Source organism: Pleurodeles waltl, chromosome 4_2 (genome assembly GCF_031143425.1).
Source record: "Pleurodeles waltl isolate 20211129_DDA chromosome 4_2, aPleWal1.hap1.20221129, whole genome shotgun sequence".
Classification (NCBI taxonomy): domain Eukaryota; kingdom Metazoa; phylum Chordata; class Amphibia; order Caudata; family Salamandridae; genus Pleurodeles; species Pleurodeles waltl.
This window is the reverse complement of record NC_090443.1, coordinates 286907528-286926911: the sequence shown is the minus strand read 5'-3', so window position 1 is coordinate 286926911 and position 19384 is coordinate 286907528. Positions and strand designations below refer to the sequence as shown.

General features: G+C 47.4%; 1 protein-coding gene across 4 annotated transcripts in view; it reads left to right on the top strand.

The window, feature by feature from the left end:
* The window catches only part of NAGA (alpha-N-acetylgalactosaminidase), a 315980-nt gene that overhangs the window by 234849 nt on the left and 61747 nt on the right, over positions 1–19384 (top strand). The gene's annotated exons all lie outside the window — the stretch shown is intronic.

The following is a 19384-nucleotide window of genomic DNA, read 5'->3' as shown; positions in this document are numbered from 1 at the left end:
GATTTAGATCTTGGCGGATGGCTTACTCTATCACAACCGTGATGGATATCCCATCCGTTGACATCTAAATCCCATAGGGAATAATGGGGTTTATATTGGGGCTGGCAGGATGTTCATCATCGCTATATGGATTAGCCCGTCCGCCAATATCTAAATCAGGCCGAGAGTTGGGTATTGCATCTGTAACAGCCTCAGAATCTCTGAAGCAGTTCTAGCTGCCTGCAAGTTATAAGTTTCTGCCACAGAAGTCAAAGAAACTTCCTTTTGTAGTAACACAGGGACTAATTTGCTAAGTTCATCAAAACCCATGCCCCTCATATCAATATTAGGCCAAGAGACATCTTTGATTACCTGTTGATGTGGTGGGTACAAAGTTCTTCCAAAGTACTGTATTGTTTTAGAAACCATAATCACATAAAGGTGGCCGGGTTTTAACCCACATAAACAGATGTTGGTTTAAATTAAATAAGACTTGTTATTCAGTAATTCATTGTGTGTGGGGATGGAAGAAATGGGAGTAACTGATAGAACACATCTTAATCCAGGCATCAAAGCATTACGTATTTTATTTAGGGAAATTAAATCGCATAAAATAGAGTGACCTAGAGGATTTGTGCAGTTGGTAGCACTGATAAACACAGGATCATCCTTATTTAAGCACATGTAAAAAAGGAAATTCAATGAATGGAATATATGTAAGGTCCATACAAGCCTAAGGACTTGTAGTTCTGACAGTCATGAAAATGAAAAGTTGTAAAAGGCATGGAAATAATGCCTTGTATTAAACATGTAATGGGTGGATTTCTACTAACTGAAAATTATGTTTCTTCCATTTGTTCAACAAAGTGTATGTGGATTCTTTTAAGCCTTTGTTGTCTGTTTATAAAGGCTCAAAAATAGCTGTTTTATTCAGTAGTTCCCAGGGCACAAAACTTGATCTCAAAGTTTCTAAAGCCCAATTTAATTGTGGTTTAGCTCTTAACAGAGCCTGGCTATGTTGTAACAAACCTAAGTCTCCTTTAAGAAGATCTAAGGTTGATGACATGATGTTGTTTAATGAATATACTCTTTTAGAAGGCATGTTCATACCATTGTCCATAACTTTAAAAAACGGTTTGCAGGTTTTCTCCAGCTTTTTCTGAGAATCACTAAATCACTTATTCCTAATGGGACGTGGTTTCAAAAGAAAATCAGAACAATCCCCGATTTCTGTAAAAAAGGACAAATGCTCTTTCACAGCTGGAAGACTGAAGTGTGCTAACCAATGTTGGCATGGCTTGCCGACACTATGGGCCAGATTTAAGAGAAAATGAAGGTGCACATCGCTGCGCCAAATTTGGCAGCTTCACGCACCGTCATTTTCAAAATGCAGGGATGCGCTTACTATGTATTTACAATAAGACAGCGCACCCCTGTGTTTCCCCCTGTGCCAGCGCTAAATTTGCTGCAGCGTGCTAATGCTGCCACCCTTGTTCCATAGTGCAAGGATGGTTGCGTTAAGGGGGAGATTGTGTTTGTGCAGAAAAGAAAACCTTCCTCCACAAAAACAATCTTCAATGGCGATTTGCTCCTTCTATGTGTGCTGCAAAATGCAGCACACATAGAAAGTGCAAAAAACGAGGAGAAATGAAAGCACTCTCTGGGGTGGCGTTAGATTTTGGCGCTGCCTCAGGTTTACAGAAGTGATGCTCCAGTGGCGCTGGGGGCTCTTAAATATGTCCCTATATGTGGTAACTGCTAAAGGTATTTGGGTGCTTGTCTTATCCAGGTGACTGGTTGACACCTGTTCGGTATAAGTCAATAAGGACGCTCAATGAAGGACCACACGCCAATTATGAATACAATTTAGCTTTACTAGAATTTCAGGTAAATGTATGCATTTCGCACATCCACAATAGTAGAATAAGAATAGTAATGAAAAGCATCTATTTATATATGAGTACTCTACAAAGAGCATCTATGCATATATACAGTATAAGCAAAGAGTTCATTGACAGATATAAGCTTTGATTAACTGTAAACCAAAATGCATCACACTACGATGTTCAGGAAGCAAAATATAAACGAGCTGAATACTTCAGATAAGCTTTGATTTACTGCACACCAAAATGCATGTTTCAATTACTGCAGCAAGCTCACACTACGATGTTCAGAAAGCAAAATATAAACGAGCTGAATACTTCAGATTCTAAACACAGTGCAAGCATAATAATCAATCATAATAATAGAGCAGAGAAACAAAGGCCTTTTATCCCTGTGTGGAACTTAACTTAGTCCACGAAATGCTGGGAAGCCCTCTACCGCCTGCTTGGACCTCTCTCCCCACCTCAAGCGTCACGGTCTCTGAACAGCAAACAGGGAGGCAGCGCTGGGCCATGACAGCTTTCACAACCCCATCTGCGAGCTTCAAATCCCTCACCCGCACTTCAGTGCTTAAATAACTCAAAGCTTGGATTCAATCTCTTTCTGGCATTTTCTAGCTATGTTATCAGCACTTGTCTCTTGGCTGCTCTGCCCTTCCCCAGCCTTTGTTTTCATTCCATCTTCTCCCTGCACTCTCGTTCTCAAGGTTGAGACGGAGTTTCCTACACAAACAAGCTTGACATAACATCATGAACTTTTCCACGTTGTTCGGGGGTTTCAGCAGGCATCACGCTCATCTACACTGCTCAAGCTAATTAACCCTTTGCGTCACAATGTCTTCCGCACCTTTCCCTATACTGATCAGTGCTAAATCGTGGATCAAAGCAATTAGCTTTAGGACCAGAGCTGTTGGAAAGAAAACAATGCATACAAGTACTGGAATCATAGGACCATAAGGCTAAACCTTCAAAAGGGAACTGAAAAGGATAATAAGTTCCATTCTGGATCATATCATTTATTTTAGAATCAAAAATGTTAATTTGTGATTGCCCATTCATAAACAAGGTTAAATTAACTTTTGGTATAGAGGGCTTAAGGCAATGGTCTCCAAATTTTTTAATGCCGCGCCCCCCCCAGTTGAACAATAAAAATCACTGGGCCACCCTCAGAATTGTTCACAATTGTTTTATAAAAATGGCAAAGTTTAAATATGTTTAGACCTATTTAAACATTGCAGTTAAGTACTGTTACCTTTTTAAAAATGCAATAACAAGCTTCTGCTCAAAACAAAGGTATGTTATCTGTATAATGCTTCTTTTGGCCAGTGTCTGGCGCCCCCACTAGGATCACTTGAGGCACCCCTAGGGGAGCCCGCCCCCCAGGTTTGAAGACCTCTGGCTTAAGGTCTTTCATGGCTCCAAATCCCACAAAGGTAGTCTGCTGGATGGTTTTATTCAGAAAAATAATTTCTTTATGGATGTTTCATGCTCAAAATAATGCTTGTTTGCCTTGAATATCCCAACAGTTTGTTCCCCAAACGATTTTCCCATCAACATTTTCTTTATCCATCTATAGCCAAATTCTGATTACATTTGTCTGAATAAATCAGTTTATTGGTAATAATTAAATTTTTCTGAAGTTGTTGTGGACTTTGTGAAAAATAAAAAGCTGAGTGATGTGACCTGTGTTCACTCTAAAAATAGGAAAATGTATTCAAGAAATTTGGGTGACTATTTAGAGGCAGAGCTTCACAATGTTCCCAATGTGCGTAGTTGTATGTTTCCCTAGGATAATTAGTTCTGTAAATGTTATAATGTGCATAATGATACATTTCAGTATAATTTAGGCACTCAAATAAGGATCTTCAATGTAAAAGGTGGTATATGCGTGCAAATAAGGCATCATATGTTTTACAGTTTCTGTATCCCAGTCATCTGAAATAGAACCTGGAATGATAACATCATTCATTGGAATTTTCAATTAATATGATAATTGCAATGTCTCAGTCGGTCCCATAATTTGACAAGGAACGTTTTCCCAAGCTATGCCCTAGGCACAGGATAAGCTGTGATATTTGCAGCGTCGAGATCTCGTCAAGCTCTGTGGGTTGAGAGATGTGGTTGAAGTTCTCGAATCACAGGTTGTAGAACCATTCTTTCAAGAAGGTAATGTTCCTTCAGTTGCAGTGGAATAGCAACCATGGTTGTCAGACACATGATGAAAAGAAAGACTACCACATTGATCCATACATAGGACCAAGGTGGTATCAAGTACCTGTGACAAAATCAATGGTAGAGCGAGAAGAAATCGATTATGTAAAGGCTGGTGATACCTCCTCTGTGTAGAATTCAGATTTGTTCTCATAGATCATTGTTTCTTGAAAAGGCGTCATCTTGATTGATGCTGATTCATGTGGGTTCATAATAAACCATGGTGTTGTGTTGAACAATTGCAACTGTAATGATGGCAGCATCAGATTCATCCCTGGATTCCATTGCTCTGTGTAAAGATGGAGACGCAGTTCACTCAAATATCCCCGGTTGGGTACACAAGCTAGTGATGTGAATGTTCTCTTCTAAGGATAGTTCATTCAGAGTACAGAGAAGTAGAGAGGGTCTACTCTGAATCCTTCTTGGTGTCGAGGATGGTCTGCTGTATGGAATCAGACACATAATGCTTCTTCACATGGTGAATGGATACCTGCCAGTTTGTCTTTGAACCAGAAAAAAGGGTCAGGATCACAGTTTGTTTTACTCCAAGAACTGGATTGGGTGATCTGTAGGATGGTTCAAAGGATTGCTTGTTGTGGATCTTTTTCTCAAACTGGATCCCCGACTTTCAGCTGCTGTTAAAACCTTCTCTTCACTTGTTGCAGCTTCTTATATAGCTTGTCTCTGACCTCTTGGCCACTCTGTAAGGCATTTAAACTTTGTTCCAGGTCAAACTTTTTCTCGCTCGCCATTTTCCCGGGATTATCTAAGCCATGTACATCCATGGACACTCCAAACAGCACCTTGTATGAAGTGTGCCTCCCAATACTCATCTGAACAAGTTACTTATTGCTCTCTGGACTCCATACAGATTATGGTATCAACTAAAACCTGAGCTTGGTACCCTAGCAGTCAAAGCTTGTTTAATCAAATCATTATTTCACTCAACTAATTTGTTTGACTCTGCTTGAAACAGATTGCTGAATTGCAGACTCCCAAAGCACAAATAGCATCCTTGTAAGCATTGGAGGAGAATACAAGATCATTGTCTGAATTAATTGAGATGGTCACATGACAACCAGACACTGCAGATCCTTTATGACTGCTCAAGCACTTGCATTTCTCTGTAGCCACACGCATAAGAATCATGAACATGAATCAGTTTCTAATAATATATACTTAGGGACTGATTTAGAACTCAGCGGATGGTGACAAACATCTCGTCCACTGAAATCTAAATCCCATAGAATATAATGGGATTTAGAGTTCGGCGGACGGGCTATCTGTCACGTTTGTGACAGATTAACCCATCCGCCAAACTCTAAACCAGGCCCAAATACTAGTTAACAGAATGTATTGGCCTGGTGTGGTCCAAATATATAATCCTGAAAGAGCTATTGGAATCTGTGAGGGGAGTCTGCAGAGGTCTTCGAACAGTAGAAGCTGTGATCTATTGACAAATATTGCATTGTCTAACTTAATGTCTAGCCTGTTTATATAAACGGGATCACCGGTAACACTGCTGTAGCATTGCTACTGTTGCATTATTCCCAGCATGGGCAAATGCCAATCCCCCATGTGCTTCCATGATTAAATTTAATCTGGACACTTTATTAGGAATTATCCTGTCTCCCATTCCTAGTATCGTGACCACAGAAGTCTTATCTGAATCAACAGTGTAGGAACTCTTAGGTGGAAAGCCAGTTGGAGAAGCTTCATTATTAGCCATCCTTGCTCTCCAGAGAATTTTTCTAGTGGTGGGCCGGCTCACCTATGGGACTGTAGGGAGCACATATGGATCCCTTTTTCTCTAGGTTACCCTGGCCCTGATAAAAGCCACCAACCATGCATAGGGCCAATGACTGAAACATGTCAACCCACAGATCCTGGAGTGATTACAACTCCTAGACATTGCTGTAGATTTTAATCATCTCATTTCCTCCAGATCACTGAATATAGGGAGTTCCTGACTGAATATTACCAATTCGTCATCCATACGTGCTCCCTACAGTCCCATAGGTGAGCCAGTCTGACACTAGAAAAATTCTCTGGTGAGCAAGGATAGCTGACTATGAAGCATGACACCCAGATTTTTTGAATTGACTCCCAGAACTCAATAGAAACATCAATATATTATGGATCATCTCCTAACAAACTGAAGAAAGTTATAGTTTGGGCTTCAGTAAAAAAGAAAAAAAACAGTTGTTGACCTCTAAGTGTCTCATTTGCCTTCCAGTGTTTGTGAATCATAAGAGTGAGGATGTAATTGTAGACCACCCATAAATTTTCTCCTGTTCCCCAACCTTCAACAAAATGTGTGGTACCACAGTCTGAGTGTATTTCATAAGTATAACCTGACTGTCTTGGCATGCCTCTAAATACTAGGTTTGTTTTACTATCTCTACTTTGTAAATATTTTGTCCCTAGCATCTCTGTTTTCAGAGCATGCAAGATATCAGTGTGTCAGTTCGTCCACAGTTTCGCTGACAACATGGGTGAAATTAAGTCACACTAGGGCTTCATTCGCTCAGCATAGTGTGGCAAGTAAGTTCATCTAAAGTTGAGGAATCCTAGCAAGGTTTGTAACTTCTTGTGTCAGGAGGCTGCCAGGCAGCATGTTTGTGAAGATTTTCCAAAGCTAAACCCTTGCCTCATTGGATAACTCTTATCCAAGAAAAGTCACCTTAAGGTACGCAATTTTACACTTTTTAAAGTTAATCTTGCAACCATGTGATGTTAATATTATTGTTCCACCCTAGTTAGGTGTACACCTAGATAATCAGTGAGATAGATGTCATTTATGTATGATAGCACCTCGGCATTTAATTGTAAGATCTCTAGGGCTGTTCTTATTCCACATAGGCAGTGCCACTGGAGTTATGTAGCAGGGGAGGGTCAAATTATGTGGTATGGTTGTGTAAATTATGCAGCAAGAAAAGGCAAATTATGCAGCATTATGCGGCACATTTTGTGATAGTATTCATTATTTTGTCATTTTTTAAGTTGTTAACACTGTCTAGGCATTAGTTAAACCTCACTAGTACCAGATTAACACTGAAAAATAGTAATAAGCTATAGAAAAGTGACCAATCAACTTTTCCCAAGGGCGTGACACTGTGCCGCAACACTTGTCACAGTGTTTTTGCTAACATTTGAACTGTTTGAGTTAGAAACTATTTTTGTGTTTGTTAAAATCTGTAGAATATGCGCCAGATGATGGATTATGTGGTAAGTGTGGCAAATCTATAATTATGTGTAACTTGCCGCACAGTCACATAATTCCAGCAGTCCTGCACATAAGCAAACATTTAAATGACAGTTGCACCCTATTGAAACTAAAGGTAGTAAGAGTCTCACTTTCAGGTGCTATGTTTTGACTAAAAACCCAGTTGGAAATGTTGAGGGTTGGTTTATATTTTTTCCTTTCAGGTTTGTCCTTAAAACAGTGTGTGTGTGTTTTGCACAGTGTATCTGTCTTTAAATCTCTATTGCCTAAAACTATTCTGTAGGATCTGTCTGGTTTGGAGACAGGGAAAAAGGGGCTTGTTCATTGGTGAAAGGCAAGGAGCAATTATGCCCTGATATTGCAGTTTATCTAATATTGCCTTTATACCACACTTTGCTCCTGGCTTTAAAAGTATTGAGGCTGTGCTTGTGTTTCACTGCATAAAGGAGTAGCTTGTGGAATAGAGTGTTATTCTACCTTGTTTGGCTTCTGTATAAGGCCGGAACCTGTTTAACAGCCCATTCACTGGTGTACATTCCCCTGATATCTTGAGGTACTATGGAAGAAAAGGCTACCTTTATTACCTTCTGCTCTCTGGGCACTTCCCTAATAAAGACTGGAGGCCAGTCATCTTTAGCTAGTATAAATGCAGCCAGATTATACTTTAATGATGTGCAGTATATCTCCTTTAATCTGTATCTCTAGATCATGAACCTTATCAGGAGGTTTTAAGTGCTTATCTGAAGTTCCAACCCATATGAACTCATCAGTTGGACTTGCCTCCCAAACCCTGGAGAGCCCGATGCACTGTTGTGACTTCTGCTTCATTGTATAGAAGTGCTTTCACCCAAATCCTGCTTTGCAGGAGTAGCAGTAGCTGCATTGGCATGTTTCTTAGAAAGTCCTGCCACTTCTTCTTTATAATTGGAGTCTTAGAGTCTGATCCTTTCTCTTCCCTTGTAATGCTGACTTCAGCCTCTTGTCCTGTCCCACCTTTCTTGCTTTACTCTTTTTTTCTTCTGTAATCGAATTGACTCACTCTTTCTGCTCATTTGTTTTTAGTCATAAAAAGAACCTGAAGAGCAGCTATCAGAATACTAATACAGTTCCAGCTTTTAATCGTATTGCAGTCTCTTAAGTTATAACTACCCTTACTGGATACCCAATGTACAGGAGACCCAGACCATCTATGCCTGTTCTCTCTGTTTATTTCTGCCTTCCATTGCAGATTTCTCCTTTAAGGAAACTTCATTGTCACTTTTAGATTTTCAATGTGGCATGACAGCTTGTGGACCCAAGGTATCATGACCCACAGAGGTGTAAACTTATGAAACTATTTTCAGTAGTTCCCGTTTACGATCTTGAAGTGGAACTGCTTCAAGTCTCTGACCTATAGCCAGACCCAAAGCTTCCCCTTAATGTTGCTCAGGATGATTGAAGAAACTATAGAAAGGTTCCCCCTTCACTTCATTCCTAAGCCCAGAGCCGGTGCAGCCCCCTGCTCATTTTGTACCTGTTTCAATAAATCAGGGGGAACTGCCAATAAAGGCGTGCCATGCATGTTTGAAGAGATGCATGCAAATATGCTTCCCCAAGTGTTACACACCTCTATGGGTGGCAGCATTCCAAGAGGAAGACACATAGGCCCTCATTACAACCCTGGCGTTAAAGGCCGCTGACCACCGTGCTGACGGCCGCCAACATACCGTGGCTGCGGCGGAAATCCGCTACAGGTATTATGACCCACATCTAGAAATCTGCCACAATACAGACACCCACACAAGTCCGCCACACCAAAGGTCAGTGATAAACTGGCGATAGCAAAACCCACACCGTTACGCCAACAGGAATATGCCCACACTATCACGACCCACGAATCAACGCGGCGGTCTTTCAACCGCGGTAATCCATTGGCGGTACACACCGCTGCGCTCAAAATACACACACACTTACAAAACACAACCACATTGGACGATTCAAACTACACACACCTGACACACATACACACACCACACCCACACACTCACACCACTATAAAACACACACCCACATTACCCACAACCCCTTACAAAGACCAGTTTTGGAAGAAGCAGAGAGAGAGAATAGCAAAGACAACACCATCACTCATACACCATCCATGCACCTCAAAGAACACACCCCAACACATCACAGCACACATCACATCAACCATCACCTCACACATCACCCACACCACATCATGGCACCTCTAAGACACCCCAGGTTTTTTGAGGAGGAGCTCAGGGTCATGGTGGAGGAAATCATCCGGGTAGAGCCACAGCTATTCGGATCACAGGTGCAGCAGACATCCATTGCCAGGAAGATGGAGCTATGGCAGAGAATTGTCGACATGGTCAATGCAGTTGGACAGCATCCAAGAACAAGGGATGACATCAGGAAGAGGTGGAATGACCTACGGGGGAAGGTGCGTTCCATGGTATCCAGACATCAGGTAGCAGTACAGAGGGCTGGCGGTGGACCCCCACCTCCTCCCCCACAACTAACCACATGGGAGGAGCAAGTCTTGGCAATAATGCATCCTGAGGGCCTCGCAGGAGTAGCAGCAGGACTGGACTCTGGTAAGTCAAATATTTACTACTCTATCCCCCACCCTGCCTGCATGCCATCACAAACACCTACCCCTACCCTCACACCCATCACCCCAACACCTCACAGATACCCCACTATCACAACCCACACATTCCAATACCAAGCCCTGCATTTCACAACAATGCATGGACACCCATCACAGACCTGCATGGACACCCATCACCAAAGCATGTCCAGTAGAGAGACTCAGCCAGGGCACACAACCACCACCCACACAAGGGCCAAGGCGATAATGCAAGCACAGGAATAGAGGGAAAGTCACCCATTGCACAAGATGGCACACACAGATACAATAACTATGCATTTACACCCTAACAGGACCCCTACCCAACGTCACCAGACAGGAGGTGCCACCCATATTCTGTCCCCCCACAGAAGAGGCCCACAGTGATGACAGCAGCTCTGCACGCCTGGATCAAGATGACCAGCCCGGCCCATCAGGGACCTCTGGACAGTCGGTTCCCCTGCCACAGTCCCAAACCACCACTGAACCTCCCCACTCAGAAAACACCACCACAGCACCCACCCAGCAGGCCCATGCCACTGTCCCCAGGACACGTCAATCAGCAGTGTGTCCACCACTACAGGGACCCCAGGCAAACCCACTAACCCAGGACGATCAGGGACCTGGGGTCAGTGGCAGTGGGCATACAGTTCAGGGGACAGAGGCACAGGACAACAGCTGAGAGGACTGCTGTGCGACAGGGGGAGGACAGGGCCAGGGAACCCACTCTCCATGAGGCACTCTCCAACATCATGGGAGCATACCACCATTCCCAGGAGACCATGGGCACGGTACTGGCCAAGTTTCAGGAGACCCAGCGGCTGCAGGAGGAACAGTACCTGGGGATCAGGGAGGACTTGAAGTCCATTAACATCACCCTGGTCACCATAGCAGGGGTGCTGGCAGACATGGCCAACACCATGAGGGAGAAAGTGGCATACCACCGGGCCACTGACACCAGCCCGGACGATGAACAGCCCTCCACGTCTGCTGGCACTAGTGGACAGGAGGTCCCACCACAGGACCAACAGGCCACCAGCACCCCACCCTCTGCAGAAGGAGAACCACCCCGCAAACGGTCCCTGCGATCCAGGCACAAGACAGAGAACATTGCCAAGACCCCCGCCAGGAAATAAGACTCTCCTGATTGTCACCCTTCTGTCCCACTATGTCACCCTGACCACCTTGAACTGCCATTGCTCCACTTCCTATGCCCCCTTGGACAATGCACCTGTGATACAAAGAGACTGGACTCTACCATAGATATTCCCCCACCATCACCCCAGCCCATTGCACATCCCCCTCCACTTATTAGCACTTAAATAAACACCCATGAATCACAAAACAATCTGGAGTCAGTCTGTACTTTCACAAATGTGTTATTACAACCTCTTTGACAAATATCAATGTTAATGTTCATTTGTACATACCAAAGTATGACAGTTGTTGGGCAGCAGTGAACATAGCAGAAGGCAGAATGTGGTACCTAGATCTGTGAAAAGGAAAGCCAAAGTGAACTGTCAGGGTCCATACACAGAGGTAAAAAGGCAGACTTATACAATGTCCTACAGTAGTTTGATATGAGAGGAGCAGTGCCAGTCTCTTACCTGTGTCTCACTGGAAGTACTGCATGATGATGTTGTTTCGGTTGTCAATATCTTCTTCTTCTGCCTCCTCTTCTTCACTGTCCACAGGCTCCACAGCTGCCACAAGACCAACATCAGGCCCATCCTCCTGGAGAAAAGGCACCTGGCGTCGCAAAGCCAGGTTGTGCAACATACAGCATGCCACGATTATCTGGCACACCTTCTTCGGTGAGTAGTATAGGGAGCCACCTGTTAACAGAGGCACCAGAATCTGGCCTTCAGGAGGCCGAAGGTCCGCTCTATAATCCTCCTAGTTCACCCATGTGCCTCATTGTAGCATTCCTCTGCCCTTGTCCCGGGATTCCTCACTGGGGTTAGTAGCCATGACAGGTTGGGGTAACCAGAGTCACCTACAAATGTAGAGGGATATCTTTTAGACATACACCAACCCCTAGGGACTATCCCATACCCAGACACCTACTCATACTGTGTGGGGACCTTGGGCTCACCTATTAGCCACACACAGTGCCTCTGGAGTTGGCCCATCACATACGGGATGCTGCTATTCCTCAAAATGTAAGCGTCATGCACAGAGCCAGGATACTTGCCATTCACATGAGAGATGCCAAACACACCATCTGCACATCCATGGAATGGTAGCTTTTACGATTTCTGTACACCTGTTCATTCCTGCGGGGGGGGGGGACAAATGCCACATGTGTACCATCAATGGCACCAGTGATGTTTGGGATATGTCCTAGGGCATAGAAGTCACCTTTCACTGTGGGCAAATCCTCCACCTGGGGGAAAACGATGTAGCTGCGCATGTGTTTCAGCAGGGCAGACAACACTCTGGTCAACACGTTAGAGAACATTGGCTGTGACATCCCTGATGCCATGGCCACTGTTGTTTGAAAGGAACCACTGGCCAGGAAATGGAGCACTGACAGGACCTGCACTACAGGTGGGATACCTGTGGGATGGCGGATAGCTGACATCAGGTCAGGCTCCAATTGGGCACACAGTTCTTGGATTGTGGCACGATCAAGTCTGTAGGTGATAATGATGTGTCTGTCTTCCATTGTCGACAGGTCCACCAGGGGTCTGTACACCGGAGGATGACGCCATCTCATCATCTGCCCCAGCGGATGTGCCCTATGGAGGACAATGGTGTGCAGAGGGTCATGTACCACATAGGTTGCACAAGGGTGGTTTGCACTAATGTGATTTAATCGGTGTGTGGCGCTGTCTGTCCGTATTCCTGCCCAAGTGTGCTGTGATGCAGTTAGGTGCCCTGCCGTGTGCCCCCCTGAAATGGCGGCTGCCTGACCTGTAAGGAGGGACAAGGGGAAATGAGGTAACTGCTCTGGCGTTGTGCAGCATCGTGGTAGGCGGTCGAAGACCGCCGTGAAATTCAGCATTGGTTATCATTAGGCCCTATGGGTTCCAGGAGCCAATGATGATGTACGCCGGCAGTGACGGTAGGCACTGCCGTGGACGTGACCGCCATTTTCTAACTGTTCACTCACTTGATACCTGACCTTCAACAGGAGAGGACCTACACTGCAAGTGCTGCTGTGACCTCAGTCTGGAAGCGACAATGGCTACAGTGTCTGGGGAAAGGGCCCCTGCCTTCACCGTGGAGGACAAACTGGTGGATGGGGTCCTCCCCCAGTACACGCAACTGTACGGTCCTCCAGATAAACAGGTGAGTACGCTGTGAGCATGATGGATGGGACATGAATGTATGGAGTGGTCTGGATGGAAGATACAAGTGTAGGGGGGGCTGTGGCCTCCATGTGAGGATGGTCAGTGTATGTGTTTCAGGGCATGGGTGGGAACTAGTGGCCAATGAGTAAGAAGAACCAGACGGGACGGGGGGGTAAGTTCCATTCTTACTTTACCTTTCCTCTAGGTCAGCGCCCACCAGAAGAAGGGTATTTGGCGTGCCATCGCCAAGGAAGTGCGGACCCTGGGGGTCTATCTTAGACGGAGCACCCACTGCCGCAAGAGATGGGAGTACCTGCGCCGCTGGAGCAAGAAGATGGCGGAGACCTAGCTGGGGATGGCCTCCCAATGTGGAAGGGGTGCCCGTTGCACCATGACCCCCCTGATGTTCCCGATCCTGGCGGTGGCATATCCAGAGTTGGATGGGCGCTTGAGGGCATCACAGCAGCCACAAGGGGGTGAGTACAGTCTCATTCAGCTGACTCTGCGCGCTTTACGAGGTGTCTGGGTGGGGGTTGTGGGCTGTGGGTTCCCCTAGGCCAGGGCAAACACGGTAGGGTAGGTCCCTTGTTAGGCAGGCTTTGTGCCACTCCAACCCCAATAGGGGTAGTGGCCATCTACAATTAGTCAGGCTCCTGTGGGTTCCAGGTGTGCAGCAAATGGGGTTAGGCATAGTCCCCCATGGGCAGGTGATTTTTCTAAGAACTGTTAGTGCATGGCCTAGTGCATAGGGCTGCTCCCTGTGTGTTGTGTCCGCCAACGGTAGTGGTGTTGCTGGCATTGACTATGTGTCTCCTCTGTCTTCCCCCCCTTTTTTGTTTTGTCACCCTGTCCTTGTGTGCATTAGCATCATCTGGCGGAGGAGCAGTGGCACTGGAGCAGGAGGGAGCTGCAACCGCCATGGCCCTGGAGGGTGAATGTACAGAGTCAGAAGGCACCAGTGGGACGGAGGGCGAGGGGAGCTCCACGACAGGGACAGGAGGGGACACCAGCGACAGCGACTCCTCCTCTGATGGGAGCTCCCTTGCAGTGGAGGGCACATCTGTGCCCACCGCAACAACAGGTACAGCCGCCACCGCCCCCTACCAGCACCGCCCTTCCAGCAGCCCCTCAGCGTGTTTCCCGTGCCCGCTCACCCAGGAGTGTGGGCATCTCCTTCGCACCAGGCACCTGAGGCCCTGCCCCAGTCAGCCCTGCTGCCCTCAGTGAGGAGGCTATTGACCTCCTGAGATCCCTCACTGTTGGGCAATCAACCATTGTGAATGCCATCCAGGGTGTGGAGAGGCATTTGCAGCAAACAAATGCATAACTGGAGGGCATTCAATCTGGCGTGGCAGCCCAACAGAGAGCATTTCAGGCTCTGGTCTCAGAACTGATGGCAGCCATTGTCCCTGTATCCAGCCTCCCCCCTCCAACCTCCACTACCCAGACCCAATCCCCTCTACCTCAGCCTATCCCAAGCACACCATCAGACCAGCATGCACACACATCAACACACAAAAGTGGCTCAGGCACACATAAGCACCACACATCCCACAGGCACTCACACAAGCACTATTCCCATGCAGACACACCAACATCCACTGCCTCCACTGTGTCCCCCTCCTCCACGTCCTGTACCTCCCTCCCAGTCTCATTTCCACTCACACCTGCAATCACTACATCCTCAGCCACTACCTCCATCACCAGCACGCCCATCACCACACACTGCTCACGTGCAATCATCACCCCCACTACCATTCACACATCCTCTGTGTCCCCTCCCAGTGTGTCTGTGAGCCCGCCTCCCAAAGTACACAAACCCCGGCACACACCCACTCAACAGCCATCCACCTCACAACAGTCTCCAACCCATGCACCTTCACCCAACCTCAGCAGACGTACACCTTCTACAACCAGAGAGCCCTGACCAGCACCTCAGCCACCTGATCCTCATCCAGTGTGGTCTCTGCAAGCCCGGGAACATCGAAGGGGGCACCCATCAGGGCTGCCAGTGTGCCACCTAGTGAAGCCAAGGACCACCCTATTCCGCCACCTGCCAAGGTAAAGAAGGGGCCAGCATACAGAAGAGAAAAGCCGCACCAACCACCCAGCAAGGCCTCTTCCAGAACCAAAGAGGACAGTGCCAAGGTCCCAGCAGCGACTTCCAAGAGCACAAGAGCGAAGGGAAGTCAGCTCAGGGCACGGAGCCTCCGGGTGAGGGACTGGTGTCACCACTTTTGCAAGACAGCCCAGCAACCTGTACCGCCGTGGGCACCGCCGCAATGACCACCACCTGCAGCGCCACCTGCACCGCCACCTGCACGGCAGCTGCCTCAACTACAGTCACTAGCATCATCCCCAGTGGGCAGCCTTCCGAGGCTAAAGGAGACAGCCTGGTGTCTCCCTCCACAAGTGCAGACACCTGCACCACCGGCAGCATCTACGCCGCAGACACCGCCGCAGACACCGCCACCTGCCCTGCGACGTGCCCAGCCAGTTCCACTAAAGCAGACTTCAGCAGCATCCCCAGTGGGCAGGCGTCAGAGGCTGCAGGAGACGTCCTGGACCCTGCACACACTACATGAGGGACCAGCACTGGCACTTCCAGCAGTTTGCAGCCTTAGTCGTCGCAAGGAGGAGTGTGGCTCTACCTCCATGGAGTATCATGCTACCTGTTATGGGTGAATCTCATGGCTCAGACACCCATGTGAGGGAATGGGAACTGCCACACCGCTGGTGCAGCATCACTGGGCACCATGCCTCCTCCAGAACCAGTGGAGAACAGCATCCACTTCCCCAGTCCTTGGCAGGATGAAGCACTCTGGGCACCAGGCCCCCTCCAGCATCCGCTAGAGAGACTGTGGCTTTGCACTCCCCCGGACCAAGCAGTGGGCAAACCACCCACTTGAGAGACTGTGGCTTTGCACTCCACGGGAGCAAGCAGTGGGCAAACCACCCATTTGAGAGACTGTGGCTTTGCACTCCCCAGGACCAAGCAGTAGGCAAACCACCCACTTGAGAGACTGTGGCTTTGCACTCCCCAGGAGCAAGCAGTGGGAAAGCCACCCACTTGAGAGACTGTGGCTTTGCACTCCCCCGGAGCAAGCAGTGGGCATGGAGCCCCCTCGAGGAGCAGTGGTGTCGTCCCATCATCCGGCTGAGGTGCCCCCACTACCCTTCCCCCTGAGGTGCCTGTGTTTTTTTCGACTTGATGCCCCTGCAGTGTTCTCTCCGTTTTGAGGCAGGTGTCATGTGTGGGCTTTGCCCATGCTTTTTGGGACCACTGGTCCACGGACATTTAATGGGACAGTGTACGGACTTGCGTACTTGCTGTAAATATTTGTATATACTGATGATTTAAAGTTATCTTGGGCTACCTGATTGTTCGATTATTACACTTGTTAAATTCATTTCATTTGGTCCTTGCCTTCTTCCAGGGGGTGACGGGGTGTATCTGTGATGTTAGTTGATGTGTATGTTGTGGGTGGGGGTGTTGCATGTTGCGTGTGTGTGTCACTCTCTTTTTCCTCCCCCAATCCCCTGTGTACTAGGTGCAGTACTCACCGTCGCCGTTGCCGCCGTCTTTGATGTTCCTGGTAGATGAGGAGGTAAACCAACATGAGCAGGACCTGTAAATCGGGCTCCATGGTGTCCTGGTTCCTCGTTGGGTGTCGAGAGGTGAGTGGTTTCCCATCTGTGTACTGTTTCTGCCGTGCTTTTGATGGCATTGGTACCGCCCGCCAAAGCTGGCGGATTGGTGCCTTCTAATAGTGTGGGCAGTACATTGTCTTCCGCCTGTCTGTTGGCGGTGACCGCCGCGGTGTTTGTTTCTACTGCCGTGGCAGTCGGAGTGTTAAAGTGGCTGTCTGTGTTGGCGGTTTCGCCATGGTCGTAATTCCCTTTTTTTTTTTACCGCCGGCCTGTTGGCAGTATTACCGCCGCTTCATCACCGACCGCCAGGGTTGTAATGAGGGCCATAGTCAGTATTCTATGTTTGTCTTGGGGTGTCATGTAAGGGTAAAGATCTTCCAACTTGTTAGTCTTGTGAGCCATCCCAAAGGCATTCTCATTATGCTTTGTGGGCACCTTTCTCATGATAGCGTTTATTGATAGTGCCGAAATCTGTACCTGTGCTACTGGTCCAGCTAGAGCTTGTCTAGAATTTATGGTACATAGTACAAACTGTACAAGTAGACTCTATAAGGAGGCTATACTTTTCAAGATCCCTACAGCATCAGTGAGTGGTAGAGTATCAGGATGTGGAAAGGGTGTGTATTCAGTTAGTACTGGCCCCTTAACCCTATGGAGGAGTCCCAGTCTGACATTCCTGTGTGTGTGTGTGTGTGTGTGGTAACCCACCAGCAAACTAGATTTGATGTTCTTGGTAGGTCAGAGGCATTTCCATATTGTAGTATGCCCTATATGGTGCCCCTGCATCTGGGACACCTCTGTTCTTGAGGTGTTAAGTAGCTACCTCCCAGGAATTTGCTCCTCTTGCAATAGGAGCCGCTATTTTAACCAAACAGTTTCAAATTACATTGGATTTAAAAGACACAGATGAGGAATAACCTCTTAGAAATTAAGCTTGACAAGCCTGCGGAAATAGGTGCCCCCTTATTACCTACAGAGAACAAGGGAGCACCCATTTCCATCTCCATAATGATGCACTACTGGTTCACTTTTTTGTGCATAGTAAAAGAAACTATTCAAGGTTTACAAATTCCGGATGCCAATGCTGGGCCCCATGTTGCACAAACTGAGGCCCTCATTTCGACCTCGGCGAACTTTTTTAAAGACCGCCGAGGTACCGCCGTGCTGAAGACCACTAGTGCAGGCGGTTTTCCGCGCAGCGTATTATGACTGCTGGCAGCCCTCCGTCCTTTTTCGGACGGAGAGACGCCAGCAGCCATACTGGTGGTCGGCAGGGAAGTGGAGGCTGCTCCACCTCCACTGCCCCATCATCAGAACACCGCCCACCGAATCACGTCCCATGATTCGGTGTGGCGGTGTTCTGGTGACGGGGAGCTGGAGGGGGAGCAGCCCCCATGGATCCCGTCCCCTCCCGGAGGATCGACAGACAAGGTAAGTTGATCGTCCGTTAGGCTAGTGGGGTGGGGGGTGTTGTGTGTTGTGTGCGTGAGTATGTAGAGGAGGTGTGTGAGTGCATGTATGCACACAGGAGGTGTGTTGTGTGTATGGGAAATGTGTGCGGGTCGGTCTGTGTGCATGTCTGTTTGTGTGCGGGTATGTGTTGTTGTAGTGTATGTGTGCGTGTAGGGGTGTGTGTATGTGCATGTTGGGGGTGGGGGTGTGGGTGGGGAGGGGGGTCCTGCCACCTTTTAGAGGGTGGGGGGTGAGGACTCGGGGTGGGGGGGGGGGGGAGGGGAGACCCCCATCAGTGCCAGGGAAGGAATTCCCTGGCACTGATAGTGCCTACCGCCATGGATTTCGTGGCGGTTACAAACCACCCGAAATCCATGGCGGCATGCAGGGTCCTGATGCCGCCGCCAGTCTGGTGACGGCCGCTGGGCTGGAGACCGAAGTCTCAAGCCCAGCGGTCATCACCGCCCTGGCAGTCGGAGTGGAGAAGTGGCGGATGACCATGGCGGTAACCGCCATGTCATAATTCCATTTTTTTTACGCCGGCCTGTTGCCGGTTTTACTGCTACTTCTCCCATGTCCGCCAGGGTCATAATGAGGGCCTAAGTCTCTGGCTAAGCTTTACAAGGTTTGCTTTCACACCCACAGGTATAACGAGTGAACTTAGTTCAATGCACTAGCAATTGAATGTGAAAAAACAAGTTGTTGTGGCCCCACATAACCGCATTCAATACATAGTTGATGTGGTGTCTGTGCTTTCTAGGTTACTTAAAATTCCTAAACAGGGGTTCATGGATGTAGTGATATTTGAAAGCCCAATTTCATTCTTTACAATATTGTACTCAAGTACTGCACTAGGAAAATACAGTTTTTGCTTAAAAGTGTTTATTTAAACAGGATCTTCCTGTTTCTTAGCACATTCAAAAATATTTCACAAAATATTATCAAAACAGCACTAATGCATGTTGTGAATAGCGAGAACAATATGAATATTTCTACCATAGTGAAATATCATCTAGCACCATGCTATGAGAGAACGGAGTAGCGTAACTTGCAT